At 46.9% G+C, this 16,344-nt stretch overlaps 1 protein-coding gene across 3 annotated transcripts in view; it reads left to right on the top strand.

Moving 5' to 3' along the window:
- The window catches only part of CHST15 (carbohydrate sulfotransferase 15), a 103,108-nt gene that overhangs the window by 22,915 nt on the left and 63,849 nt on the right, over positions 1 to 16,344 (top strand). Inside the window, exon 1 of one of the 3 annotated variants that reach the window (XM_044299062.1) lies at positions 16,003 to 16,072. The exons of the other annotated variants lie outside the window; for them this stretch is intronic. The gene's annotated coding sequence lies outside the window, so the exon portion shown is untranslated. Of the gene's footprint in view, positions 1 to 16,002; positions 16,073 to 16,344 lie in introns of those variants that run through there. 3 annotated transcript variants of the gene reach the window in all.

Here is a 16,344-nt window from a genome sequence, read left to right as displayed (position 1 = left end):
ATCTCTGACCATGGAGTGCAGATAGTTTGTGTCTGTAATGTCGTCCGACACCAGGCACTCTGTAACTTATACTGCACTCAATCCGATTGTTACCCTACCTAGAGTGCTGTTTGTCCAAGTGTCTGATCTCTGCTCAGGCACTCTTAGCGGAAACTACCACACGCACTTAAAGAGGACCTTTCACTTGTATAAACGATGTGAACTGAGTATGCTGCCATATAGAGCGGCGCCCGGGAATCTCACTGCACTTACTATTATCCCCCGGGCGCCGCTCCGTTCTCCCGTTATAGGCTCCGGTACCTTTGCTTCTTAAGTTATAGATGGCGGGTCTTCCCTTGTCCTGTGGGCGTCTCCTTCTCCTAGGCTGCAGCGCTGGCCAATCGCAGCGCACAGCTCACAGCATGGGAGGTTTTTTTCTCCCAGGCTGTGAGCTGCGATTGGCCAGCGCTGCAGCCTAGGAGAAGGAGACGCCCACAGGACAAGGGAAGACCCGCCTACTATAACTTAAGAAGCAAAGGTACAGGAGGTATCTATATGGCAGCATACTCAGTTCACATCGTTTATACAAGTGAAAGGTCCTCTTTTTAATCCTTCAATCTGCCCCTATGATATACATGGCGTCTGCAGATCGCTGTGAGGTTATTCATTCATTTGCCCTGCCATCATTTTTAAAAGGCTAAAGATGGAGCTACTATCAACGTTGCTGGACTTTCTTGGACGCCCTGAAGCCTTCTTAACAAGAATTGAACCTCTTTCCTTGAAGTTCTTGATGATCCCGTAAATTGTTGATTGAGGTGCAATCTTAGTAGCCACAATATCCTTGCCTGTGAAGCCATTTTTATGCAACGCAATGATGGCTGCACGCGTTTCTTTGCAGGTCACCATGGTTAACAATGGAAGAACAATGATTTCAAGCATCTCCCTCCTTTTAACAGGTCAAGTCTGCCATTTTAACCCAATCAGCCTGACCTAATGATCTCCAGCCTTGTGCTCGTCAACATTCTCACCTGAGTTAACAAGACGATTACTGAAATGATCTCAGCAGGTCCTTTAATGACAGCAATGAAATGCAGTGGAAAGGTTTTTTTTGGGGATTAAGTTAATTTTCATGGCAAAGAAGGACTATGCTATTCATCTGATCACTCTTCATAACATTCTGGAGTATATGCAAATTGCTATCCTAAAAACTTAAAGGGCTTCTGTCAGCCCACTAAACCGTTTTTCTTTTTTTTTGGTTTACTAATAATCCCTATACTGCGAGCTCCCTATACATAAGTTAAATAATCATTTTGGTTCAGTAGAATTTTATAAAAAGCTATTTTTAAAATATGTAAATTACCTTGCTACCAGCAGGTAGGGCGGCTACTTGCTGGTAGCAGCCGCATCCTCCGATCCTAATGACGCCCCCTCCGCATTGTGATTGACAGGGCCAGGGAACGGAATCGTTCTCTGCTGGCCCTGCCTGTTTGCATTCAAAATCCGGCGCCTGCGCCGCGGCCGTACCTATCTTCAATGTGCGCAGGCGCACTGAGAGGCGGCCGCTCCATCCTCAATGCGCCTGCGCCGGGTGTAGATGTGACTAATATTATACTACAGAAACAGATAATCCTCCTGAACATACTATTACCACTGAGCTAGTGCCATTCAATAATCATTGGCACACAGTGTCCTAAAAAATAACTGTGCCCAGGAAATAGTGTCCCTGACACTAATAGTGTAAACATAATGTCCCCTAAAAATTGTGGTAAGTTGATACTGTGCCAGAAATATTCTGGATAATACATGACTCCCTATACATCAGTCTGCTCAGCTCCTTCTGCTCTATAACCTGCTGCCGGCAGATTAGACTGTATTTTCAGTGTCACGGGTTGCCTTAAAGCTCACGTGGGGGTGTCATTACGGTGTGATGGATAGGGATCTTACGAGTGGGGTCCTCATTGATTACATTTTCTACCCCGAAATGTGGTGGGATGGGGTTGTCCCCCTCAGTCACTTTTCTCCATATAAAGTTGGCCTCTAGCACACATGGCATTTCAGATCAGGGTCAAAGTACCAAAGAGACCTATAGAAATCTGTGGGCCAATGCTATACATCCATGTGCTACTGGTTTCATATGGAGACACATGAAAATCTTTTTGTTGCATGCGAGGCCAGAAATGTTACTTGGATAAAGCCCTTTCCCGAAACAGAAACCACTGACCAGATTATGGGGTCCATCCGGACCACATTTTTGTTTGCCATGTATAGTGTTCACATGCACTGAGTTTTACATACCTGGAAGCCATATGGATGCCTTTTCTAGGGCCGTTAGGTTAAGTGGGAATATTGAAGGACCCATGTCAGCAGGATCAACCCTATTAAACCATACATAGTGTCTGATAGGGTGGATACTGCTGATTATAATGATACCTGTCTTGTGAAAAACGATTGTGGTGTTCTAGAGAAACAAGACTTTTATTCTTTTTGCAACTAAAGGCTTCAGTGCACTGAGGGGTGGGGCCTAGGCCGTCAGTGCACCTCAGCTTTCTAGTGCTTGCCCCGCCCCTCAGGCCACTGAGGACCTTATTGGCAAAAAGGATAAAAGTCTTGTTTCTTCAGGAACGCTGCAACCGATTTTCACAAGACAAGTATCATTTTAATCAGCAGGATCAACGCCACTAGGCTATATGCCTGATGTGATCAATTAGATTTTGCTGACAAATGCCCTTTTAATAAAAGTCCATGAATTTGAATGGGATTGGTACAAAATGAAGCTGTAATTTGGCCTTGTGCTTGAGGTCTAACATGGTGCCTCTTGAAGTCTGTGTCTGAACATGTAACACAAAGGAGCACAATGTCCTCAGGAGACCCCCAGGTACACCCCCAAAATGCAGCTAGAGACTTTTTGATGACTCCTATAAATTATGTATGGTTTTTGGTGGTAATTATAGGCGGTGGTCGCAGACTTGTGAGCCACATTCTCCTCGGCTGCTCCCTGCTTCCAAGGTGTGGCTCCTTCATAACTGTTTCCTATACGGAGAAATTCCATAAAGCGATTACCAGCAGCTTTAAAAGGCACCATTCTTACCGTTCTGCGTGTTTTTCCTACTGACGTTTACATCGATGTTAATTTATTTCAACTTCACAGCTTTGTGCTTTCAGTAGGTTCACTGCATTTGCCGTTTATCTTGCGGATCACAAGTCCTCTTCTTTTTCATGTCTGGCTGAGCCGTCGCTTAAAAAGGTATAAATCCAGTATCCTGATCACATCCTGACATCTACAGAGCAGCATGTGTCGTGAGATGAGAACATAATTCTAGGCACCATGCCTCTATATATTACATATCATCCGGAAATCCCTAGTATATTATATTTAGCCGCTTCATAGTTGTGGGGGGGGAGGGGGGGAGTTTTGTAAGGCTGGCGTAGAGGTGGGCGATATGGCCTAAAATCTATATTGCTTTATAATTTTAAGCATATGCGATATATATCGCAATATATTGTTTTCTATATTTGGAGGGGGGGTTAAACTTTTTTTTTTTTTTTTACTTTTTATTTAACCACTTCAACCCCGCTAGCTATAACCCCCTTAAGGACCAGGCCACTTTTTACACTTCTGCACTACACTACTTTCACAGTTTATTGCTCGGTCATGCAACTTACCACCCAAATGAATTTTACCTCCTTTTCTTCTCACTAATAGAGCTTTCATTTGGTGGTATTTCATTGCTGCTGACATTTTTACTTTTTTTGTTATTAATCGAAATTTAACGATTTTTTTGCAAAAAAATGACATTTTTCACTTTCAGTTGTAAAATTTTGCAGAAAAAATGACATCCATATATAAATTTTTCGCTAAATTTATTGTTCTACATGTCTTTGATAAAAAAAAAATGTTTGGGTCAAAAAAAATGGTTTGGGTAAAAGTTATGGCGTTTACAAACTATAGTACAAAAATGTGAATTTGCGCTTTTTGAAGCAGCTCTGACTTTCTGAGCACCTGTCATGTTTCCTGAGGTTCTACAATGCCCAGACAGTACAAACACCCCACAAATGACCCCATTTCGGAAAGTAGACACACTAAGGTATTCACTGATGGGCATAGTGAGTTCATAGAACTTTTTATTTTTTGTCACAAGTTAGCGGAAAATGATGATTTTTTTAATTTATTTTTTTCTTACAAAGTCTCATATTCCACTAACTTGTGACAAAAAATTAAAACTTCCATGAACTCACTATGCCCATCACAAAATACCTTGGGGTGTCTTCTTTCCAAAATGGGGTCACTTGTGGGGTAGTTATACTGCCCTGGCATTCTAGGGGCCCAGATGCGTGAGAAGAAGTTTGCAATCAAAATCTGTAAAAAATGACCGGTGAAATCCGAAAGGTGCACTTTGGAATGTGTGCCCCTTTGCCCACCTAGGCTGCAAAAAAGTGTCACACATGTGGTATCGCCGTACTCACGAGAAGTTGGGGAATGTGTTTTGGGGTGTCATTTTACATATACCCATGCTGGGTGAGAGAAATATCTTGGCAAAAGACAACTTTTCAATTTTTTTTATACAAAGTTGGCATTTGACCAAGATATTTATCTCACCCAGCATGGGTATATGTAAAATGACACCCCAAAACACATTCCCCAACTTCTTCTGAGTACAGCAGATACATGGATCGGATCCGCAAAACACATACGGACGTCTGAATGGAGCGTTACAGGGGGGTGATCAATGACAGGGGGGGTGATCAGGGTGTCTATATGGGTGATCACCCCCCTGTAAGGCTCCATTCAGACGTCCGTATGCGTTTTGCAGATCCGATCCGTGGATCCGTAAAAATCATACGGACGTCTGAATGGAGCCTTACAGGGGGTGATCAATGACGGGGGTGATCAGGGAGTCTATATGGGTGATCACCCCCCTGTAAGGCTCCATTCAGACGTCCGTATGCGTTTTGCGAATCCGATCCATGTATCCGTGGATCCGTAAAAATCATACGGACCTCTGAATGGAGCCTTACAGGGGGGTGATTAATGACAGGGGGGTGATCAGGGAGTCTATATGGGGTGATCAGGGGTGATCAGTGGTTCATAAAGGGTTAATAAGTGACGGGGGGGGGGTGTAGTGTAGTGTAGTGGTGTTTGGTGCTACTTTACTGAGCTACCTGTGTCCTCTTGTGGTCGATCCAAACAAAAGGGACCACCAGAGGACCAGGTAGCAGGTATATTAGACGCTGTTATCAAAACAGCGTCTAATATACCTGTTAGCGGTTAAAAAAATCACATCTCCAGCCTGCCAGCGAACGATCGCCGCTGGAAGGCTGGAGATCCACTCGCTTACCTTCCGTACCTGTGAGCGCGCGCGCCTGTGTGCGCGCGTTCACAGGAAATCTCGGCTATCGCGGGATGGCGCACAGATGCGTCCAGGAGGAATAAATCAACCACCTTCCGGACGCATCCGTGCGTTAGGCGGTCCGGAGGTGGTTAATAACTATTAGCCCCCTTAAGGGCTAGAACCCTTGTCATATTCACCCTAATAGAGCTCTATTAGGGTGAATAGGACTTTACACTGTCCCTGCTGCCCTGTGCTTTGTGCACACAACAGCAGGGAGCTGACAATGGCAGTCAGCCTCTGATCCGCCCCCCAGCCTCTCCCTCTTATCAGCCCCCTCTGGTAACTCAACCCCCCCAATGCGCCGCACAGACAGAAGAAGGAGCGCCTGGCGGCCACGGCACACGTGAGTATAATGCTGCTCACTGACATACCATGGCAGCCAGGACTTCAGTAGCATCCTGGCTGCCATGGTAACCGATCGGAGCCCCAGCATTACACTGCTGGGACTCCGATCGGAACTGCCGCTCCATGGTCATATCGCAGTCCAGCGATATGCACAAAATCCATATCGTGGCACAAATTTATATCGCCTATACCGCCCACCCCTAGGCTGGTGTTACATATGCCAGTCATAATGAAAATTTTCCCTGGAGCCTCCCCCAATGGCACTGACAGGAGGGTGCTCCCCGCCCCCAGGACAGGAAACAACACAGAAGCTCAAACTTTAAAATGGCCTCCTCCCCTTACCTAATCAGTGTTTCTTGTCCCGGATAGCGTGGAAACTTCTCCTGTGTTCCTAAGCAGGTTCGCAGTGAAAACAAACGCACGGCCTGTTCTCTTCCCCCACTAGTTGGGAGGGCAGTTGCAGTGGACAGGGGCTCCGGGGACGCGTGGTCTCCCTTCCCTGTACCTTCGGCATAAGTCCTGTTGGAAGGCAGCCCCGGGCTCTATCCTACTTGTTCCGTTTGGGGAGCGCAGCAGTATCCTTGCAGCATTCCTGTGGGCGGAGACTCCCTGCATGTTTGGAGAGTCTCTTTCTGGTAGCGTGCGTCGTGACTTCATTGTGCTGCGGCGTCACGCACGTAGGGACATCATGACGTCACGGACGTCTCTCAGGAGGCCGGGAGCTTTAAATGGCAGTCGAATTCAGGAAGCAGTGACGTGCTGCTCCCTTCCCTGCAATATTGGCGCCTACTGACTCAGATACCGCCCACGAGCCTCTGGATTTGACCGTAAGCACAATCAGCCCGGTAAGCCTCCTCTACTGACTTAGGCAGATATGGGTGTAATGGTGATGTTATGCCTAATATCCACCTTGGGTGCCTGGTGCTGGTGTCTATTCCCTAGGAAGTTTTTTTTTAATTTAATTTTGTAGGGTAAAGACACCTCCACGGAACCTGGGTCTGAATCTAGTCCCAAAAAATGCGCTATCTACAGGAAGTCATTTATATCTAAAGCCAAGAAATCACTTTGCCCCAATTGTGCTGAAAAAGTGGTGGCTGGAGAATCTCACTCTTTCTTAGACTCCATGCGGAGTATGTTACGTGAAGAGGTTATGCTGCAATGGAGTCTAGGTTACCTCCCTCTTCACAGCAAGCCTCTACGTCTCACAAATCTCATAGTTCCCAGTTATTCGGGTTGGATTTGGGTGAGGGGGAGATTGCTTCGGACATAGACTCTGATTCATCTGACGATGGGCAAGGGAGACCATTGTTTCTACCGGAAGATAGACAGTCTCTTAAAAATAATAAAAGCTACTATGCACCTGGAGGAGCCTAAAGAAGGTCGCTCCATTCAGGATCAGATGTTTCAGGGTCCAAGAGAAAGAAAGACGTGTCTTTCCGATCTATAATAATGTTAATTCACTAATCTCTAGGGAGTGGAAGGATCCCAAAAGGAGAACCCCCTATTACAAATACTTTCAAAACAAAGTATCCGTTTTCGGACTGTGACTCAAATCTTTGGGATAAAACTCCAAAGATTGATGCTCCAGTGGCATGGATATCCAAAAAATCCTCCCTCCCGTTTGAGGACATGGGGTTACTTCGTGATCTGATGGATAAGAAGTGTGAGAATTTACTCAAAAAGGCTTGGGAAGTAAATACAGCTATGTTGAGACCAAGCATTGCATCCACCTGTACCGCCAGATCCCTATCAGTATGGCTCAATCATCTAGAGGATCATCTTGCAGCAGGAACCCCAAGAGTAGAAATTCTGGCCTCATTGCCTATGCTTAAACAGGCCTCAAATTTTCTAGCTGACTCCTTGGCAGATTTTTTCAGGTTGTCCGCAAGATCAGCTGCTATTTCTAATGTCACCCGCAGGGCCGTATGGCTTCTTTCTCGGTCGGGAGATGCTGGTTCTAAGAATCGGTTGTGTTCCATCCCATATGAGGGCGATAGGCTTTTTGGATCATTGTTGGATGATGTTTTGGAGCAAGCTTCCGATAAGAAGAGAGGTTTTCCCACTGACTCAAGACATTTTCATCAGAGACGCTTCTTTCGTAGTCAAAGAAAGCATAAGCCAGAACAAAAAAAGAGAGAATACTCAGAAAGATGGCAATCTTCAAGAGGGAGAAAAAGGGGATTCCTCTTCAATCCTGATAGCTCGCCAAAAACGACTCCATGAAGCCAGAGGTCAGGTGGGAGCAAGATTAAGAAATTTTGTTCCACAATGGAGAGATATAGGAGCCTCCCCTTGGATACTAGCTGCCATTCAAAGGGGTTTCATGCTAGAGTTCAGTACCCACCCATCAGACCACTTTATCGTCAACAAACCTTTGGCAAAGAAAAGGGAACAGTTATCCCTAGAGACAGAAATAAACAGCTTGATTCAAAGAGGTCCTGCTACCAGTTCTGGAAAACCAGCAACAGCGAGGATTTTACTCTCCAGTCTTTCTAATAAAAAAAGCCAGGGTTATTTCAGGCTTATTATAAACCGGAGGAGTTTGAACAAGGGCCCATCCTTACAAATATAAAAAATTCAAGATTGAGACCATCAAATCAACGATAAATCTGCTTTCTCAACATTGTTACATGGCCACAATAGATTTGCAGGACGCATACTACCATGTACCCATTTTCAGAGACTATAAAAAATGTCTCAGGATAGCAGTATTTGAGAGGTCGCCTCTGTCACTTTCAGTTTCAAGCGCTTCCCTTTGGCCTGTCATCAGCTCCCAGAATTTTCATGTAGTTGCAGAGCCAACCAGTCATCTTCATCTGCAGGTCGTTCTTATTGTCTCGTTGTCACTGTGGGGAGTGGGGGAAAAACCCCACCGTACGATGACTGGGGAATAAGGAAAGCAACTAGGCCTGTACACAAGGATAAAGGAACAGGTCACCTCCTAATGCATCCTTATGCCTAGCCCTAACTCCTCACCGTATGAGCAGACCTGGATGGTAGTACGGCTCATACCCTGGATACCAGAGGCCCTCAGTCGTCCTGAGAATCCCTCACAAAGGAGCTGAGGAGGGGCGCCCTGTTCTTCCAGGACACTGAAGAACGGGAGTCTCAAAAGACCTAGAAGCAGGGAAAGGAAGAGACCATATGCAGTAAGAAAACAAGACAACACACTTACCTGCCGCTGCCACCACGTCTGGAACCCGTGAATATGTACCGGAGCCCTAACGCCAAACAGGACACCGTACCAGCAACTCACACAGGTATCCAGCACACCAGACTCCGCCAGGACCCCCATGCCGCAAGGTGCATAGCAGCTCCAGGCGGCACTGCATACAGGCTAGTGGTTCACCCCTCCGGGAAACCAATGGGACCCCCTTTCGGAGGACACAACACACAGGGCAAGTCAAGCAACCATGCTGGAAGATATCACCAAACATACCAGACATGGAACACCAAACTAGACATTACAACACACCAAATCCTAACCCCACACCAAACATACAACACATGTAAGGGAGGGAAGACATCGCTGGGGAACTCGATATCACACTAAAAGGCCCTCACTCTGGGAGATGAAACATGAAGACCAGGAGCATAACTCCAACACACACCATGGCTGGAGTACCACTGACTCTTGGCCTCCAGCCACAGGTAAGATGACGCACCTAGTGACCACGCCCAACAAGGTGGTTAACCCCTCCAGCACCGGACAGAGGAGGAAACAACTGAAAGGAGAAGTGCACACACCAGCATAAAAAGCTACACGTTGCCGCAGGCAACAACACGCAAGGCAACCATGTCGCTGCACACACCACAAAGGCCGTGATACTGCCCCCGCATGCTGAAACAGCAACACGTTTCCACAGGCAACAGCAAGCGTGGCATAAGTGTCACAGCGCACACCAAAGGCCGTGACACTCGTACTTAGACGACTTCCTGATAGCAGCAGAATCAGAAAGTCAGCTTCTAGTACATCTAGACTTAGTTCAAAAGACCTTCACAGACCTGGGATGGATCATAAATATCAAAAAATCCAACCTCGTTCTGGCTCAGCAAAGAATCTTTTTAGGTGTTCTCGATTTCTTGTTTTACTAATGTCCTTCCTCCCAGAAGAGAAGCAGTTGTCCCTTCAACTGAAGATAAATCAGTTTTGCAGTCTAAGATCCGCTACTATCAGAAACGTCATGACAATCCTGGGAATTCTGACATCCTCAATCCCTGCTGTCAGATGAGCACAAAGCCACACCAGAATTCTGCAGGCTTTTCTTCTGGCATCTTGGGATGGCAACAGAAACTCTCTGGAAACTCTCTGGTTTAGGGAGTCTGGGACGATTCCATGTTAAATGCCTCATCAAACCTAAGAGAGCTCAGAGCAGTTTACGAAGTTCTTCTAGCCCTACACTCAAAAAACTCTCGATCATATCAAAATCCTGTTAGACAATACGACGACAGTCTCTTATTTAAACAGGCAAGGAGGTACCTGAAGCAGATCTCTGGCAGCAACCTCAAGGGATATCTTTCTTTTTGTAGAGAAACAAGTATCCTCCCTAACTGCTGTACATCTAAAAGGAAGCAGCAATATGGTGGACAACTTTTTCAGCCGTCAAACTCTAAAAGAGGGAGAATGGACTCTACATGCCAATGATTTTCTTCAGATTACAAAGAAGTGGAGTGTTCCGGTTCTGGATTTATTCGCAGATCGGGTGAACAGGAGAGTAGAAAGATTTTGTTCCCTGTTCCCCCCCCCCCCCCCCCCCCCACCTTCCAAACTGTCCAGAGATAGTGGACGTCCTACGAGAACCCTGATGAAGGTGACGGAAGAGGGCGCTCAGGTCATCATGATTGCTCCCTGTTGGCCCAAAAGGGTCTGGTTTCCCCTCTTATTCAGACTATCGCAAGGAATATCCTCTACTCTTCCAGTGTTTCCAGACCTTCTTCAACAGGGGCCAGTTCACCATCCGGGGTCTTTCAACTAAAGTTGACGGCATGGAGATTGAACGCCAAAATCTGAAGAAGAAAGGTCTCTCTGACCCTGTAATCTCCACCTTTTATAAAGAGTAGGAAGATCACATCATCAGAACGTTGAAAGCTTTCCTTTTGTTTTCTAGTAACAGAACCCAGCAAAGTCTCCTACTCAACATACCTGTCATTTTGGACTTCCTGCAGGCAGGTTTAAACAAGGGGCTTAAAGGGACACTGACAGGGCCAATAAGCATATTGAGGTATATATATATGGCAGTACAGGTCTTATAATGGGTATTACAATCATATAAGTATCCCCCTGTCCACATTATACATACAGTAAACTTAAGTTTTATAACCTGCTCCAACGGTCTTCAATCTGCCCAAGGGGCGGTGTTTCACCTCTCTTGCGCCCAGCCAGCCTCCCCCAACTGCCGCTTTGAAGCGCCGCCCAGCTCATGAATATTCAGTTTGCTGGGCGGCTTCTGCGGTCCCCGCTCTGAAGCGCTGCGCTGAACAGTGCCCTGCGCATGCGCCGGATCTTGTGAAGTCGGGGACAGTAAGCGCCGCCCAGCGAAGTGAATATTGATGAGCTGGGCGGCGCTTACTGTACCGGACTTCACAAGATCCAGCGCATGCGCCGGGCACTGTTAAGCGCAGCGCTTCAGAGCGGGGACCGCAGAAGCCGCCCAGCAAACTGAATATTCATGAGCTGGGCGGCGATTCAAAGCGGCAGTTGGGGGAGGCTGGCTGGTCGCAAGAGAGGTGAAACACCGCCCCTTGGGCAGATTGAAGACCGTTGGAGCAGGTTATAAAACTTAAAGGGGTTCTGCACTTTCATTTCACTGATGATCTATCCTCTGGATAGATCATCAGCTTCTGATCGGCGGGGGTCCGACACCCAGGACCCCCGCCGATCAGCTGTTTGAGAAGGCAGCGGTGCTCCAGGAGCGCCGCTGCCTTCTCACTGTTTACCGCCGGGCCGCCCGCCCTCTGACGTCACGACTTGTATCAACTAGAGTGGGCCCGGCTAAGCTCTGTTCACTTGAATGGAGTTTAGCCGCGCCCACTCTAGTTGATACAAGTCGTGACGTCAGTGGGCGGGCGGCCCGGCGGTAAACAGTGAGATGGCAGCGGCGCTCCTAGAGCGCCGCTGCCTTCTCAAACAGCTGATCGGCAGGGGTCCCGTGTGTCGGACCCCCGCCGATCAGAAGCTGATGATCTATCCAGAGGATAGATCATCAGTGAAATGAAAGTGCAGAACCCCTTTAAGTTTACTGTATGTATAATGTGGACAGGGGGATACTTATATGATTGTAATACCCATTATAAGACCTGTACTGCCATATATATACACCTCAATATGCTTATTGGCCCTGTCAGTGTCCCTTTAAGCCGTCCACTCTTAAAGTTCAGATCTCCGCCTTAGCAGTTTTTCTAGACACAAATTTATCAGATCATCCTCTAATCTGGTGATTCATCAAATGAGCAATCATGGATTTCCCCAGATTATACTCTACCATCCCACCTTGGGACTTGAACTTAGTCCTTACAGTACTGATGGAATCCCCGTTTGAGCCGATTGAAGACCTTTCTCTCAAACTTCTGACCTTTTAAAGACCACCTTCCTTCTGGCCATAACACGGCAAGAAGGGTGGGGGAAATACAGGCCATCTCTTGCTGTCCTCCTTATTTTAGGATCCTGGATGACAGGATACTCTTAAAACATTGTCCATCCTTTCTCCCGAAGGTAGTATCCAGATTTCACTGTATTCAGGAGATCATTTTACCATAATTCTGCCCGTCACCTTTGACAGATCTAGAAAGGCCCTTTACAACCTGGATGTGAGATGTGTGCTTGCCTACTTAAATATCTGGGGAGAGGATAGAAAATCGGACCACCTCCTCCCTCAGTTTCAGTGGCATAACAAAGGTCGGGCAGCCAGTAAGGGCTCTTTCACACGAGCGGATCCCGTGCGTGGAATCCACTGCGTGAAGGAGAGCCAAGCACCGTTCTGGACAGCAGAGGCACTGAGCATTAACATGATTGATAATGCTATGTGCCTCTATGATCTTTTTACTACAAAATCACAGTGACCGTTTTATCTCGCTGTAATTTTGTAGTAAAAAGATCAGAGAAGCAAAGATCATTATCAATCATGTTAATGCTTCGTGTCTCTGCTGTCCGGAACGGGGCTTGGCTGTCTTTCACACAGCGGATTCCACACATGGGATCCACTTGTGTAAAAGAGCCCTAAAGCCACCATTGCGAGATGGATAAAACAGACAATTTATCTTTGTTATGCTCAGAAGGACCTAGATCAGTGGTGGCAAACCTTTTAGAGACCGAGTGCCCAAACTGCAACCCAAATCCCACTTATTTGTCGCAAAGTTCCAACACGGCAATTTAACCTGAATACTACAATCCAATAGTATATCTTCCATATATTTTATAATTTAGCTATACTAGCCGGCCTGCATTCAGTGCTCTGCCTGTGCTGTTCATAGTGCGCCCTGAGCTGATGAATACAAAAAACAAAATGGCTGCACACCATTATATATGCAAACAATAGAGCTAAGAAATGGGGGTCATTCTAGGGTTGGGCGATATACCGGTATCACGATATACCGCGGTATTAAAAAAACGGCGATATGGCGATATCGCCGTTTCCTAAATATCGCGGTATTTCGTGACGTCATAGACCGCTTCTAAATCCGCGGCCGCCCGCCCCAGCGTGAAGTACCGTACCGCACATTTACAGAGTACTTGCGGCGCACTTATCCATTCGGCCGGCGTGAGGGAGGGAAGGAATACTGTGACTCGCATTCCCGGCACCCGACATCTGAGAGGACTCTGTGATCCGCGCAATTAATCCCAGCGCGGTGATCACAGCGTCCTCTCAGAGGTCGGGTGCCGGGAATGTTCTTAAGTCCCTGCATTGGTGGCAGCAGTGGGCAGTTCCGATCGGAGCCCCAGCAGTGTAATGCTGGGGCTCCGATCGGTTACCATGGCAGCCAGGAAGCTACTGAAGCCCTGGCTGCTATGGTATGTTAGTGAGCGGCATTATACTCACGTGTGCAGTGGCCGCCGGGCGCTCCTTTTTCTCATAGGTCTGTGCGGCGCATTGCTAATGCTATAAGCATTAGCAATGCGCCGCACAGACAGAAGAAGGAGCGCCCGGCGGCCAATGCGCACGTGAGTATAATGCTGCTTACTAACATACCATAGCAGCCAGGGCTTCAGTAGCTTCCTGGCTGCCATGGTAACCGATCGGAGCCCCAGCATTACACTGCTGGGACTCCGATCAGAACTACCCACTGCCACCAATGATGGGGGGACGACCCTGTGGCCTCCAAAGATTAATATTGGGGATGGAGGAGGGGGGGCCCACTGCCACCAATGATGGGGGGACGACCCTGTGGCCTCCAATGATTAATACTGGGGAGGGAGGGGGGCCCACTGCCACCAATGATTAATACAATTAACGTCTCCTTGTGGCTGCCTGGCTGCCCCCATACAGTGTAACGTCTCCTTGTGGCTGCCCCCATAAAGTGTAACGTCTCCTTGTGGCTGCCCCCAGTACAGTGTAACGCCTCCTTGTGGCTGCCCCCATACAGTGTAACGCCTCCTTGTGGCTGCCCCCATACAGTGTAACGCCTCCTTGTGGCTGCCCCCGTACAGTGTAACGCCTCCTTGTGGCTGCCCCCATACAGTGTAATGTCTCCTTGTGGCTGCCCCCATACAGTGTAACGCCTCCTTGTGGCTGCCCCCATACAGTATAACGCCTCCTTGTGGCTGCCCCCATACAGTATAACGTCTCCTTGTGGCTGCCCCCATACATTATAACGTCTCCTTGTGGCTGCCCCCACACAGTATAACGTCTCCTTGTGGCTGCCCCCATACAGTATAACGTCTCCTTGTGGCTGCCCCCACACAGTATAACGTCTCCTTGTGGCTGCCCCCATACAGTATAACGTCTCCTTGTGGCTGCCCCCATACAGTATAACGTCTCCTTGTGGCTGCCCCCATACAGTGTAACGCCTCCTTGTGGCTGCCCCCATACAGTATAACGTCTCCTTGTGGCTGCCCCCATACAGTATAACGTCTCCTTGTGGCTGCCCCATACAGTGTAACGTCTCCTTGTGGCCCCAAGTGTTTTTTTCTTCTAAATGGGCATTTATCGCGATATATATCGTTATCGCGATAAATTTCTTAATATCGTTATCGTGGGTATATTTTTGATATCGTCCAACCCTAGGTCATTCTAGATAAAAGTGGTACAATACAGACTATAAATGAGTAATGGAAGCTCTTAGCGCACATACGTGTCAGGCCCACTTACCAAGCGTCAAGGTGGCTTCCACAGATGGGTCCCTATCACTAAAGATACTGCCTCACTTTGGACTTACTAAAGCTTCCACTATTCAGGGCTGTGTAGGAACCAGCTACAAAAGTACTCTGCTCAGAAGTCCCAGGTAGATGGGCGTGTCCAGTCTAAAAGGGGTGCCACCCCCAATATATTGCAAATTTTTTTTGACTAAAACCTTCAGAATCACAGGTGCATATCCATGAAGCAAACATAATTACAAAAAACAATGTGCAGCCATTTTGTTTTTTGCAATTATGTTTGCTTCATGGATATGCACCTGTAATTCTGAAGGTTTTAGTCTAAATTTTCTTGCAACTGAGCTGATGAATGGCAGGAAAAGACTAGTAAGGCATATTGGTTAACCTTAGACTTTTTCCAGGGCATTGGTGCCCACAGAGAGGGTTCTGAGTGCCCCCTCTGGCACCCATAGGTTCGCCACCACTGACCTAGATCCTCCGAAGGGACTCAATGCCCATTCAACGTGGGCTGTGTCGACCTCTTGGGTAGAAAATGCGGCCATTTTGATTGAACAAATCTGTAAACCAGCGGTGTGGGCAAATCCAATGACTTTTTTTATTTTTTTTTAACCATTATAAATTAAATGTCATGCATAATTATGTATTTTGACCACAGAATTCTTTCTGCCGTGATCACACCTAGTTAAACTCCTTTGTTGTTCCTCCTGTCAGTGCCTTTGGGGTAGGCAACGGGAAAAAGGGTTAATTACTCTTACCGGTAATTAGATTTTCCAATAGCCTCCCCAATGGCACTGGGGTTCCCCCCCCCCTTATGTTTTTTGTTTTTTTTCTTAAATTTCTAATTTCGTGTTCGTTGTTTTATTTATTTATTCACAGTTGGAATAATATTTTGTCCTTGCATCACTACCGTGCACTTTGTTATTTACTGATTAGGTAAGGGGAGGAGGCCCTTTTAAAGTTTGAGCTTCCGTGTTGTTTCGTGTCCTGGGGGCAGGGAGCACCCTCTTGTCAGTGCCGTTGGGGAGGCTATTGGAAAATCCAATTACCGGTAAGAGTAATTAACCCTTATTCTGGTAAGATGCTCCAAATTTATTAAAAGATTGAGGCCATGCACCAGAAAAGCTTCTAGGTTAATTATGGTAATTTTGAAGGCCTGGGAGAGAACATGTCCCCTCCACGAAGTCTCGCCTACTTGTTTCCAGAAGTGGAGACTGTGGAGTAAAAGTGTGAAAAGTAGCAATTTTTTTTTGCAGTTTACATAAAAGTTTTCAACTTTTATATACTAGAGAATCTGGCATACTGGCTTTAAAAGGGTTTTTC

The sequence above is a fragment of the Bufo gargarizans genome, chromosome 6 (genome assembly GCF_014858855.1).
Source record: "Bufo gargarizans isolate SCDJY-AF-19 chromosome 6, ASM1485885v1, whole genome shotgun sequence".
Taxonomy (NCBI): Eukaryota; Metazoa; Chordata; class Amphibia; order Anura; family Bufonidae; genus Bufo; species Bufo gargarizans.
This window is presented reverse-complemented; position numbering and strand designations above follow the sequence as displayed.